At 45.1% G+C, this 14,286-nt stretch overlaps 1 pseudogene; it reads left to right on the plus strand.

Moving 5' to 3' along the window:
* The first annotated feature begins 720 nt into the window (after window positions 1-720).
* LOC123409282 lies at window positions 721-1,083 on the plus strand (annotated as a pseudogene).
* The last annotated feature ends 13,203 nt before the right edge of the window (window positions 1,084-14,286 follow it).

The raw sequence follows: 14,286 nt of genomic DNA on the forward strand, positions 1-14,286 counted from the left end.
AGGTCACCACCGGCCATACCTTGGGCCATGGCTTGAGCATCCACCAGCCAAGCTTCGACGCGTTCCAAAACCGCGCGGTGCCAAAAAGCGCGTATGTGCATAGCATGCCCTTGCCCATCTGCTTAAAGAAGTAGGCATCCCCCTTCTCGAAACCCAGCCTCCTGAACCCCACAAATGAACAAGAACATAGACATCATCAAGAACCAATCTGTTCACAAGCCAAAGAGGAGTGTAGAGAGGGCAAGCCAGCTATTGGAAGCTCGTCGTGCTCGCTTACTTGAGTAGACGACGATCCTGAGGAAAGCTGCGCAGTATCGTGTTCACCTGCAAGAAACGAGAAAAATGAAGGGGGTTTCGATGCAGCACTCCGTCGAACTGGTAGGAGTATCACGTATGCCTACTAGCGAGATTGATTAGAATGTAAAAGGAAATCATATATACACACTAGGAAACATAAACCACCTAAGAATCGCAGAGACGGTTATAGTTTTGAACATGTATATGATCATGTTTCTGAAATCCATAAACTCCCCACTGACATCATACATTGACGAGGATGTCCGTGATCCGCGCGTGGGACATGATGATTGGGAGTAGATGGAGTCGTCCATGAACACTTTGAAGAGGGCGACGGGGCTCATGCACACGACCGCCGTGTCCTGTGAGCCCTCGACGCGGATGTCTCCGGCGCGGAAGTTGCTGCTACTGAGCTTGGAGTAGATGGAGTTGTCCATGGCCCGCGCGGCCATCCTGGCCATCAATGGGCGCTCCGCGTCAGTCACGGGCGCCGGCAGATGCATGGCCGGCATGTCCGACGACGGCAGGCCCAGGCCAGCCCTGCTGAGGAGGTCGAGGTCCCGCCACATGCCGCCGCCGCAACCGAACGGCTGGTGATGGCCGCCCATCGGTACCCCGCCCATGGACAGGTCGAGCGAGGAGACCGACATTTGCGGCGTACCCTGCGGCATGTGCGTGAAGGGGCGGCCGAGGTACTTGGCGGTGAGGCCGGCGACGCGGTCGAGCTCCTGCTTGAGCCGGGCGTTCTTCATGCATAGCTTCTGCTTGAGCTGCCTGTGGAGATGAGGGGCTCAGGGATTGGGGAGGAGGTGGGGATTGTGAGGGCGGCGGGCCGCGGGGACGGGGAGGATGTGGCGGCGGCGAGGAGATGTGGACGAGGGAGGAAGGGTGGGATGGGGGATCTGAGGTAGGGTTTGGGCTGTGGGTGGGGTTATCTCTTTTTCAGTTTTTTTCTGTAGATAGATGGATAGATGGAGAAATGGATGGATGGATGGGCACCATGTCATCGATCCGTGGGAAGGGTTCTCATTGGTTCAGAAAATCAGTGATTTACAATAGTTCCCAAATACTAAAAACAGAGAAATATTATGAAGCATCTATAAAAAATGTTTTTCAAAAGGGCACCACACAAATTGTCACTAAAGTTAGACCACATTTTACGGATGAGGACCAATTTGTATGCATTTCTAATCTTTTTAGCTATTTTTATTTATTTTCCGAGTGATAAATTTTGGTTTTTTTGTGAAGAACCTACCAAATATTTGTTGAAAAATTGAACTCCATCAATTTTCTAAAATACTAGTACATATTGTATCTACAATTGACCAAATGATTGAGTGTCATCCCGTGGTGAAATTTGGATAAACAAAAATTGAACTTTCTTCACAATGCTCTCTACTGAACAGAATATTGAAAAAATATTAAGGGAAACTTGCTGAATTAAATGAGCTAAAAATTGGTGGAGTTAGGTTATATGGTTAGTGTCATCCTGTGGTAAAGTTTCATCAACTATAAAGCATCATAAAATGTAGTTGCTTCACAAAATGAAAATATTACCAAAAACAAAGATTGGATGATGAGCTCACATGAATTGTTAGATGTGGCTAAAATTTTATGGAGAGCTACGTTTTGGGCACATAGATGATGTGGAAAAAATTCAACTCATCAGGATATTCCTATCTAGTACTTCCTTCACAAAGCTGTTAGCTGAACACAAACTTTGGAAATTTGCTGAGAAAGATTTACTAGGCAAATCGTTACAAAAGTTTTCATGAGGCAATGATTTGGATAGGAAAGAGTGCCCAAACAATATGAGGGTAATCAAAGAAATAGAAATAGCACTTCCTTCACAAAGTGCTATTCTGAAAAGAATAGGAAAATGAATATTTTTGAATTATTTTTGAACTATGGAACGGAGGGTTTTCACATATTTGAGAAATATATAGTCCAAAGTATTTATGAGAATTTTTCGAGAATTTTCGGAATGATAGAATAGTAGGTTGCTTCACAAACTAGGATCAGGTGGTATAGAATGGACCCACGAGTGACATGTCAACATAGTTAGAACATGTTACGACATTTTTACAATCGTCGTAAAAGTTATGACGATCTCATCTTATGCGGTTATGACGTTTTGACTCACATCGTCGTAATTTATATGAAGATTTGATCCCCTCAAACGGTTTAGGACGATCTCGGATGAAATCGTCATAGATTTATGACGAATTCATCCACGACATTTTAAAAAACATCACATATGAGCATATTTCTTGTAGTGCCAGCTCAGCTAGACGGTTTGAGTACCCAGACATTTTGAGCACATGTTCACTGACAGACGAGTTCTCCTCCATCTTGCAAGCATAGAATTTATCGGAGGTCTCATACCTCTCGATCCGGGTGTTCTTATGAAAGATAAACTTCAACTCCTGGAACATCTCAAATGCTCCATGACGCTCAAAGGGACGTTGAAGTCCCGGTTCTAAGCCATACAAGACTACACATTGAACTACTGAGTAGTCCTCGTTACGTGCTAACCAAGCGTTCTTAACATCCTGATCAGCCATAGCGGGTGGTTCATCTCCTAGTGCAGCATTAATGACATAATCCTTCTTCCCAGCTTGTAAGATTAGCTTAAGATTACGAGCCCAGTCTACAAAGTTGCTTCCATCATCTTTCAACTTAGCTTTCTCTGGGATCGTATTAAAATTCAGGGTGACTGTCGCGTGAGCCATGATCTACAACACAAATATATTCAAAGTGGACTTAGACTATGTTCAAGATAATTAGAGTTTAACTTAATCAAATTATTTGCTAAACTCCCACTCAAAAAGTACATCTCTCTAGTCATTTGAGTGGTTCATGATCCACTTACACTAGCTCAAGTCCGATCATCACGTGAGTTGAGTATAGTTTCAGTGGTAAGCATCCCTATGCTAATCATATCATCTATATGATTCATGATCGACCTTTCGGTCTCATGTGTTCCGAGGCCATGTCTGCACATGCTAGGCTCGTCAAGCTTAACCCGAGTGTTCCGCGTGCACAACTGTTTTGCACCCGTTGTATGTGAACGTTGAGTCTATCACACCCGATCATCACATGGTGTCTCGAAACGACGAACTGTAGCAACGGTGCACAGTTGGGGAGAACACAATTTCGTCTTGAAATTTTAGTGAGAGATCACCTCATAATGCTACCGTCGTTCTAAGCAAAATAAGGTGCATAAAAGGATTAACATCACATGCAATTCATAAGTGACATGATATGGCCATCATCACGTGCTCCTTGATCTTCATCACCAAAGCACCGACACGATCTTCTTGTCACCGGCGCCACACCATGATCTCCATCAACGTGTCGCCATCGGGGTTGTCGTGCTACTCATGCTATTACTACTAAAGCTACATCCTAGCAAAATAGTAAACGCATCTGCAAGCACAAACATTAGTATAAAGACAACCCTATGGCTCCTGCCGGTTGCCGTACCATCGACGTGCAAGTCGATATTATCTATTACAACATGATCATCTCATACATCCAATATATCACATCACATCGTTGGCCATATCACATCACAAGCATACCCTGCAAAAACAAGTTAGACGTCCTCTAATTTTGTTGTTGCATGTTTTTACGTGGTGACCATGGGTATCTAGGAGGATCGCATCTTACTTACGCAAACACCACAACGGAGATATATGAGTTGCTATTTAACCTCATCCAAGGACCTCCTCGGTCAAATACAATTCAACTAAAGTTGGAGAAACTGACACCCGCCAGTCATCTTTGAGCAACGGAGTTACTCGTAGCGATGAAACCAGTCTCGCGTAAGCGTACGAGTAATGTCGGTCCGAGCCGCTTCGATCCAACAATACCGCGGAATCAAGAAAAGACTAAGGAGGGCAGCAAAACGCACATCACCGCCCACAAAAACTTTTGTGTTCTACTCGAGAATGTTAGGGAACGTCGCATGGGAAACAAAAATTTTCCTACGCGCACGAAGACCTATCATGGTGATGTCCAGCTACGAGAGGGGATGAGTGATCTACGTACCCTTGTAGATCGTACAGCAGAAGCGTTAGTGAACACGGTTGATGTAGTGGAACGTCCTCACGTCCCTCGATCCGCCCCGCGAACAATCCCGCGATCAGTCCCACGATCTAGTACCGAACGGACGGCACCTCCGCGTTCAGCACACGTACAGCTCGACGATGATCTCGGCCTTCTTTATCCAGCAAGAGAGACGGAGAGGTAGAAGAGTTCTCCGGCAGCGTGACGGCGCTCCGGAGGTTGGTGACGACCTTGTCTCAGCAGGGCTCCGCCCGAGCTCCGCAGAAACGCGATCTAGAGGAAAAACCGTGGAGGTATGTGGTCGGGCTGCCGTGGAAAAGTCGTCTCAAAACAGCCCCAAAACCTCCGTATATATAGGTGGGAGGGAGGGGACCTTGCCTTGGGGCTCAAGGAGCCCCAAGGGGGTCGGCCGAGTCCAAGGGGGGAGGACTCCCACCCCCCCAAACCGAGTTGGACTTGGTTTGGTGGGTGGGAGTCCTTCCCTTCCTTCCCACCTCCCTTTTTTTTTCTTTCTCTTTGATTTTTATCTCTATGGCGCATAGGGCCCTTTTGGGCTGTCCCACCAGCCCACTAAGGGCTGGTGCGCCACCCTTATGGCCTATGGGCTTCCCCGGGGTGGGTTTCCCCCCCGGTGAACTCCCGGAACCCATTCGTCATTCCCGGTACATTCCCGGTAACTCCGAAAAACCTTCCGGTAATCAAATGAGGTCATCCTATATATCAATCTTCATTTCCGGACTATTCCGGAAACCCTCGTGACGCCCGTGATCTCATCCGGGACTCCGAACAACATTCGGTAACCAACCATATAACTCAAATACGCATAAAACAACGTCGAACCTTAAGTGTGCAGACCCTGCGGGTTCGAGAACTATGTAGACATGACCCGAGAGACTTCTCGGTCAATATCCAATAGCGGGACCTGGATGCCCATATTGGATCCTACATATTCTACGAAGATCTCATCGTTTGAACCTCAGTGCCAAGGATTCATATAATCCCGTATGTCATTCCCTTTGTCCTTCGGTATGTTACTTGCCCGAGATTCGATCGTCAGTATCCGTATACCTATTTCAATCTCGTTTACCGGCAAGTCTATTTACTCGTTCCGTAATACAAGATCCCGCAACTTACACTAAGTTACATTGCTTGGAAGGCTTGTGTGTGATGTTGTATTACCAAGTGGGCCCCGACATACCTCTCCGTCACACGGAGTGACAAATCCCAGTCTTGATCCATACTAACTCAACTAACACCTTCGGAGATACCTGTAGAGCATTTTTATAGTCACCCAGTTACGTTGCGACGTTTGATACACACAAAGCATTCCTCCGGTGTCAGTGAGTTATATGATCTCATGGTCATAGGAATAAATACTTGACACGCAGAAAACAGTAGCAACAAAATGACACGATCAACATGCTACATCTATTAGTTTGGGTCTAGTCCATCACGTGATTCTCCTAATGACGTGATCCAGTTATCAAGCAACAACACCTTGTTCATAATCAGAAGACACTGACTATCTTTGATCAACTGGCTAGCCAACTAGAGGCTTGCTAGGGACGGTGTTTTGTCTATGTATCCACACATGTAAATGAGTCTTCATTCAATACAATTATAGCATGGATAATAAACGATTATCATGATACAGGAATTATAATAATAACTATATTTATTATTGCCTCTATTGCATAATTCCAACAGTCTCCCACTTGCACTAGAGTCAATAATCTAGCCCTCAGATGACCATGTGAATTACATTGTAATAAATCTAACACCCATACAGTTCTGGTGTTGATCATGCTTTGGCCGTGGAAGAGGTTTAGTCAGCGGGTCTGCTACATTCAGATCCGTGTACACTTTGCATATATTCACGTCCTCTCCCTCGACGTAGTCGCGGATGAGGTTGAAGCGTCGTTTGATGTGTCTGGTCTTCTTGTGAAACCGCGGTTCCTTTGCTAAGGCAATGGCACGCGTGTTGTCACAGAACAAGGTTATTGGATTCAGTGCGCTTGGCACCACTCCAAGATCCGTCATGAATTGCTTCATCCAGACACCCTCCTTAGCCGCCTTCGAGGCAGCCATGTACTCCGCTTCACATGTAGAATCTGCTACGACGCTTTGCTTGGAACTGCACCCCCATTAAGAATAAATACGTATCTGGTTTGCGACTTAGAGTCGTCCGGATCTGTGTCAAAGCTTGCATCGACGTAACCTTTTACGGCGAGCTCTTCGTCACCTCCATACACGAGAAACATCTCCTTAGTCCTTTTCAGGTACTTCAGGATATTCTTGACCGCTGTCGAGTGATCCACTCCTGGATTACTCTGGAACCTACGTGTCATACTTATGGCCAGGCTAACATCCGGTCTAGTGCACAGCATTGCATACATGATAGAACCTATGGCTGAAGCATAGGGGACGGAGCGCATATGCTCTCTATCTTCATGAGTTGCTGGGCACTGAGTCTTACTCAATCTCGTACCTTGTAGAACTGGCAAGAACCCTTTCTTGGACTGTTCCATTTTGAACCTCTTCAAAACTTTATCAAGGTATGTGCTTTGTGAAAGTCCTATCAGGCGTTTTGATCTATCCCTATAGATCTTAATGCCTAGAATGTAAGCAGCTTCTCCTAGGTCCTTCATAAAGAAACTTTTATTCAAGTAACCTTTTATGCTCTCCAAAAACTCTACATTGTTTCCAATCAGTAATATGTCATCCACATATAATATTAGAAACGCCACAGAGCTCCCACTCACTTTCTTGTAAATACAAGATTCTCCAACCACTTGTATAAACCCAAATGCTTTGATTACCTCATCAAAGCATTTGTTCCAACTCCGAGATGCTTGCACCAGTCCATAAATGGATCGCTGGAGCTTGCACACCTTTTTAGCATTCTTAGGATCGACAAAACCTTCGGGTTGTATCATATACAATTCTTCCTTAAGGAAACCATTAAGGAACGCCGTTTTGACATCCATCTGCCAGATTTCATAATCGAAAAATGCAGCTATTGCTAACATGATTCTGACGGACTTAAGCATCGCTACGGGTGAGAAAGTCTCATCGTAGTCAACTCCTTGAACTTGTGAAAAAAACCTTTGCCACAAGTCGAGCTTTATAAACGGTCACATTACCGTCAGCGTCTGTCTTCCTCTTAAAGATCCATTTGTTCTGAATGGCCTTGCGGCCCTCAGGCAGTACCTCCAAAGTCCACACTTTGTTCTCATACATGGATCCTATCTCGGACTTCATGGCTTCCAGCCATTTGTTGGAATCTGGGCCCACCATTGCTTCTTCATAATTCGCAGGTTCATTGTTGTCTAACAACATGATTGATAAGACGGGATTACCGTACCACTCTGGAGCAGCACGTGGTCTTGTCGACCTGCGTGGTTCGACAGAAACTTGAACTGGAGTTTCATGATCATCATCATTAGCTTCCTCCTCAACCGGCATCGCAATGACAGATGTTTCCCCTTGCCCCGCGCCACCATCCAAAGGGATGATAGGTTCGACAACCTCGTCAAGTTCTATCTTCCTCCCACTCAATTCTCTCGAGAGAAACTCCTTCTCGAGAAAAGCTCCGTTTTTAGCAACAAACACTTTGCCCTTGGATTTGAGATAGAAGGTGTACCCAACTGTCTCTTTTGGGTAACCTATGAAGACGCACTTTTCCGCTTTGGGTTCCAGCTTTTCAGGCTGAAGCTTTTTGACATAAGCATCACATCCCCAAACTTTAAGAAACGACAACTTTGGCATTTTGCCATACCACAGTTCGTATGGTGTCGTCTCAACGGATTTTGATGGTGCCCTATTTAAAGTGAATGCAGCTGTTTCTAATGCATAACCCCAAAATGATAACGGCAAATCAGTAAGAGACATCATAGATCGCACCATCTCTAATAGAGTACGATTACGACGTTCGGACACACCATTACGCTGTGGTGTTCCAGGCGGTGTTAACTGTGAAACAATTCCACATTGTCTTAAGTGAGTACCAAACTCGAAACTCAGATATTCACCCCCACGATAAGACCGTAGGAACTTGATCTTCTTGTTGCGATGATTTTGCACTTCACTATGAAATTGCTTGAACTTTTCAAATGTTTCAGACTTGTGCTTCATCAAGTAGACATAACCATATCTACTTAAATCGTCAGTGAAGGTGAGAAAATAACGATATCCGCCGCGTGCCTCCACGCTCATCGGACCACACACATCGGTATGTATGATTTCCAACAAGTCACTTACACGCTCCATTGTTCCTGAGAACGGAGTCTTAGTCATCTTGCCCATGAGGAATGGTTCGCACGTGTCAAGTGAATCAAAGTCAAGTGACTCCAAAAGTCCATCAGCATGGAGTTTCTTCATGCGCTTTACACCAATATGACCTAAGGGGCAGTGCCACAAAAATATGGCGCTATCATTGTTAACTCTAACTCTTTTGGTCTCAATGTTATGTATATGCGTATCGCTATCAAGATTCAATATGAACAATCCTCTCACATTCGGTGCATGACCATAAAAGATGTTACTCATAGAAATAGAACAACCATTATTCTCTGACTTAAAAGAGTAACCGTCTCGCAATAAACAAGATCCAGATATAATGTTCATGCTCAACGCAGGCACTAAATAACAATGATTTAAGTTCATCACTAATCCTGACGGTAACTGAAGTGACACTGTGCCGACGGCGATTGCATCAACCTTGGAACCATTTCCTACGCGCATCGTCACTTCATCTTTCGCCAGCCTTCGTCTATTCCGCAGTTCCTGTTTCGAGTTGCAAATATGAGCAACAGAACTGGTATCGAATACCCAGGCACTACTACGAGAGCCGGTTAAGTACACATCAATAACATGTATATCAAATATACCTGATTTTTCTTTGCCCGCCTTCTTATCTGCCAGATACTTGGGGCAATTGCGCTTCCAGTGACCCATACCCTTGCAATAGTAACACTCCGTTTCAGGCTTAGGTCCAGCTTTGGGTTTCTTCGTCGGATTGGCAACAGGCTTGCCGCTCTTCTTCGAATTGCCCTTCTTGCCTTTGCCGTTTCTCTTGAAACTAGTGGTCTTATTCACCATCAATACTTGATGCTCTTTATGGAGTTCAGACTCTGCGACTTTCAGCATCGCAAACAACTCGTCGGGAGACTTGTTCATCCCTTGCATGTTGTAGTTCAACACAAAGCCTTTATAGCTTTGCGGCAGTGATTGAAGGATTTTGTCAGTGATAGCTTCTTGCGGGAGTTCAATCCCCAGCTCAGCTAGACGGTTTGAGTACCCAGACATTTTGAGCACATGTTCACTGACAGATGAGTTTTCCTCCATCTTGCAAGCATAGAATTTATCGGAGGTCTCATACCTCTCGATCCGGGTGTTCTTCTGAAAGATAAACTCCAACTCCTGGAACATCTCAAATGCTCCATGACGCTCAAAGCGACGTTGAAGTCCCGGTTCTAAGCCATACAAGACTGCACATTGAACTATTGAGTAGTCCTCCTTACGTGCTAACCAAGCGTTCTTAACATCCTGATCAACCGTAGTGGGTGGTTCATCTCCTAACGCAGCATTAAGGACATAATCCTTCTTCCCAGCTTGTAAGATTAGCTTAAGATTACGAGCCCAGTCTACAAAGTTGCTTCCATCATCTTTCAACTTAGCTTTCTCTAGGAACGTATTAAAATTCAGGATGACTGTCGCGTGAGCCATGATCTACAACACAAATATATTCAAAGTGGACTTAGACTATGTTCAAGATAATTAGAGTTTAGCTTAATCAAATTATTCGCTAAACTCCCACTCATCACGTGAGTTGAGTATAGTTTCAGTGGTAAGCATCCCTATGCTAATCATATCATCTATATGATTCATGATCGACCTTTCGGTCTCATGTGTTCCGAGGCCATGTCTGCACATGCTAGGCTCGTCAAGCTTAACCCGAGTGTTCTGCATGCGCAACTGTTTTGCACCCGTTGTATGTGAACGTTGAGTCTATCACACCCGATCATCACGTGGTGTCTCGAAACGACGAACTGTAGCAACGGTGCACAGTCGGGGAGAACACAATTTCGTCTTGAAATTTTAATGAGAGATCACCTCATAATGCTAACGTCGTTCTAAGCAAAATAAGGTGCATAAAAGGATTAACATCACATGCAATTCATAAGTGACATGATATGGCCATCATCACGTGCTCATTGATCTCTATCACCAAAGCACCGGCACGATCTTCTTGTCACCGGCGCCACGCCATGATCTCCATCAACGTGTTGCCATCGGGGTTGTCGTGCTACTCATGCTTTTACTACTAAAGCTACATCCTAGCAAAATAGTAAACGCATGTGCAAGCACAAACGTTAGTATAAAGACAACCCTATGGCTCCTGCCGGTTGCCGTACCATCGACGTGCAAGTCGATATTTCTATTACAACATGATCATCTCATACATCCAATATATCACATCACATCGTTGGCCATATCATATCACAATCATACCCTGCAAAAACAAGTTAGACGTCCTCTAATTTTGTTGTTGCATGTTTTACGTGGTGACCAAGGGTATCTAGTAGGATCGCATCTTACTTACGCAAACACCACAACGGAGATATATGAGTTTCTATTTAACCTCATCCAAGGACCTCCTCGGTCAAATCCGATTCAACTAAAGTTGGAGAAACCGACACTTGCCAATCATCTTTGAGCAACGGAGTTACTCGTAACGATGAAACCAGTCTCTCGTAAGCGTACGAGTAATGTCGGTCCAAGCCGCTTCAATCCAACAATACCGCGGAATCAAGAAAAGACTAAGGAGGGCAGAAAAACGCACATCACCGCCCACAAAAACTTTTGTGTTCTACTCGAGAAGACATCTACGCATGAACCTAGCTCATGATGCCACTGTTGGGGAACGTCGCATGGGAAACAAAAATTTTCCTACGCGCACGAAGACCTATCATGGTGATGTCCAGCTACGAGAGGGGATGAGTGATCTACGTACCCTTGTAGATCGTACAGCAGAAGCGTTAGTGAACGCGGTTGATGTAGTGGAACGTCCTCACGTCCCTCGATCCGCCCCGCGAACAATCCCGCGATCAGTCCCACGATCTAGTACCGAACGGACGGCACCTCCGCGTTCAGCACATGTACAGCTCGACGATGATCTCGGCCTTCTTCATCCAGCAAGAGAGACGGAGAGGTAGAAGAGTTCTCCGGCAGAGTGACGGCGCTCCGGAGGTTGGTGATGACCTTGTCTCAGCAGGGCTCCGCCCGAGCTCCGCAGAAACGCGATCTAGAGGAAAAACCGTGGAGGTATGTGGTCGGGCTGCCGTGGAGAAGTCGTCTCAAATCAGCCCCAAAACCTCCGTATATATAGGTGGGAGGGAGGGGACCTTGCCTTGGGGCTCTAGGAGCCCCAAGGGGGTCGGCCGAGTCCAAGGGGGGAGGACTCCCCCCCCCCAAACCGAGTTGGACTTGGTTTGGTGGGTGGGAGTCCTTCCCTTCCTTCCCACCTCCCTTTTTTTCTTTCTCTTTGATTTTTATCTCTATGGCGCATAGGGCCCTTTTGGGATGTCCCACCAGCCCACTAAGGGCTGGTGCGCCACCCTTATGGCCTATGGGCTTCTCCGGGGTGGGTTGCCCTCCCGGTGAACTCCCGGAACCCATTCGTCATTCCCGGTACATTCCCGGTAACTCCGAAAAACCTTCCGGTAATAAAATGAGGTCATCCTATATATCAATCTTCGTTTCCGGACTATTCCGGAAACCCTCGTGACGTCTGTGATCTCATCCGGGACTCCGAACAACATTCGGTAACCAACCATATAACTCAAATACGCATAAAACAACGTCGAACCTTAAGTGTGCAGACCCTGCGGGTTCGAGAACTATGTAGACATGACCCAAGAGACTTCTCAGTCAACATCCAATAGCGGGACCTGGATGCCCATATTGGATCCTACATATTCTACGAAGATCTCATCGTTTGAACCTCAGTGCCAAGGATTCATATAATCCCGTATGTCATTCCCTTTGTCCTTCGGTATGTTACTTGCCCGAGATTCGATCGTCAGTATCCGTATACCTATTTCAATCTCGTTTACCGACAAGTCTCTTTACTCGTTCCGTAATAAAAGATCCCGCAACTTACACTAAGTTACATTGCTTGCAAGGCTTGTGTGTGATGTTGTATTACCGAGTGGGCCCCGAGATACCTCTCCGTCACACGGAGTGACAAATCCCAGTCTTGATCCATACTAACTCAACTAACACCTTAGGAGATACCTGTAGAGCATCTTTATAGTCACCCAGTTACGTTGCGACGTTTGATACACACAAAGCATTCCTCCGGTGTCAGTGAGTTATATGATCTCATGGTCATAGGAATAAATACTTGACACGCAGAAAACAGTAGCAACAAAATGACACGATCAACATGCTACGTCTATTAGTTTGGGTCTAGTCCATCACGTGATTCTCCTAATGACGTGATCCAGTTATCAAGCAACAACACCTTGTTCATAATCAGAAGACACTGACTATCTTTGATCAACTGGCTAGCCAACTAGAGGCTTGCTAGGGACAATGTTTTGTCTATGTATCCACACATGTATACAAGTCTTTATTCAATACAATTATAGCATGGATAATAAACGATTATCTTGATACAGGAATTATAATAATAACTATATTTATTATTGCCTCTAGGGCATAATTCCAACACTTACACCATAAGCCCGATGACTATACACGCACATTGCAAAAGGAAGGGAAAAAGAGCAGATCACGTGCAAGTGCAAGTGGGAGCAAATCAAGTTCAACTACAAGCAAAAAAAGATCAGACGTTCCTCAGCTTGGACAACAGGCCAAACAGTCGATCCCACCCCTTAGGGTGTTACCCGAGAATGTTCCCTCTCTGGTGCAGGGGCAAGATTTGGAATTAGCAAAGAAGTGGGCGGATGAATGGGGTATCCCGGTTGAAGACGTTCTGGCTTCCCAAGACGACAGGTTACCCAAGGCTGTGGTAGCCCCTAGGCCACAGTTTGTCATGGGAGCGCCTTTGGTCAGCAAAGATGATCTCCCAACAAATATGCGTTACTTGCATACATGGTACTTAAGTGAATCAAAGAATGGGAGAACGATGATCGTGGCGAGTGTCCCATGGGAGTACTACGACCGCCCCGAAGAAATCCATATCGACTTTGATGAACTCTTCCAGATGTACAATGCCGACGCCCTCGACAAATCGCTTATGAGTTGCTATTGTCTGTAAGTTTTTCAATTCGTTGTCTACATATAACTTGTTTAGTTATTTCAATTCATTGTCTACATATAACTTGTACTCTATTATGCAAAATGAAGATTCTGGAATGTAAAAGTAGGAACATCCTAAATATTGGGTTTATTGACCCAGATAAAATACATATAGCGATGCTAACTGATAAACCCAAGGAGACGGAGGAAAACCTTCTAAGGTTTCTAACAGATCAAAATTTCTGTGACCACATACTGTTTCCATACAACTTCAAGTGAGGGTCTTTACTCTGTTGTGTCCATTCACTTATAAGTGTAATTGATAAGTTACTGACACACACACACACACACATATATATATATATATACATGTGCAGATACCATTGGATTCTGTTGGACATTCAAATTGATAAGGGAAGAGTTGATGCCTTCGACCCATTATCGAGACCCTTGGAACAGTTCCAAAGCCTGCAGGACATGCTCCAAGGGTAATTTCAATCATTCTTGCGCTCTATCGGTCTCTTTCGATGATTTTCTGATATATCAATTAATGAAAAACTTAGCAAATCATTTTCCTTGTCGGGCAGGGTTTGGAAGCGGTTCAAGTGCGTGACTCCTGGTATCGTGCATGAGAAGCTGACCTTTAGAGCG

The sequence above is a fragment of the Hordeum vulgare genome, chromosome 7H (assembly GCF_904849725.1).
Source record: "Hordeum vulgare subsp. vulgare chromosome 7H, MorexV3_pseudomolecules_assembly, whole genome shotgun sequence".
Classification (NCBI taxonomy): domain Eukaryota; kingdom Viridiplantae; phylum Streptophyta; class Magnoliopsida; order Poales; family Poaceae; genus Hordeum; species Hordeum vulgare.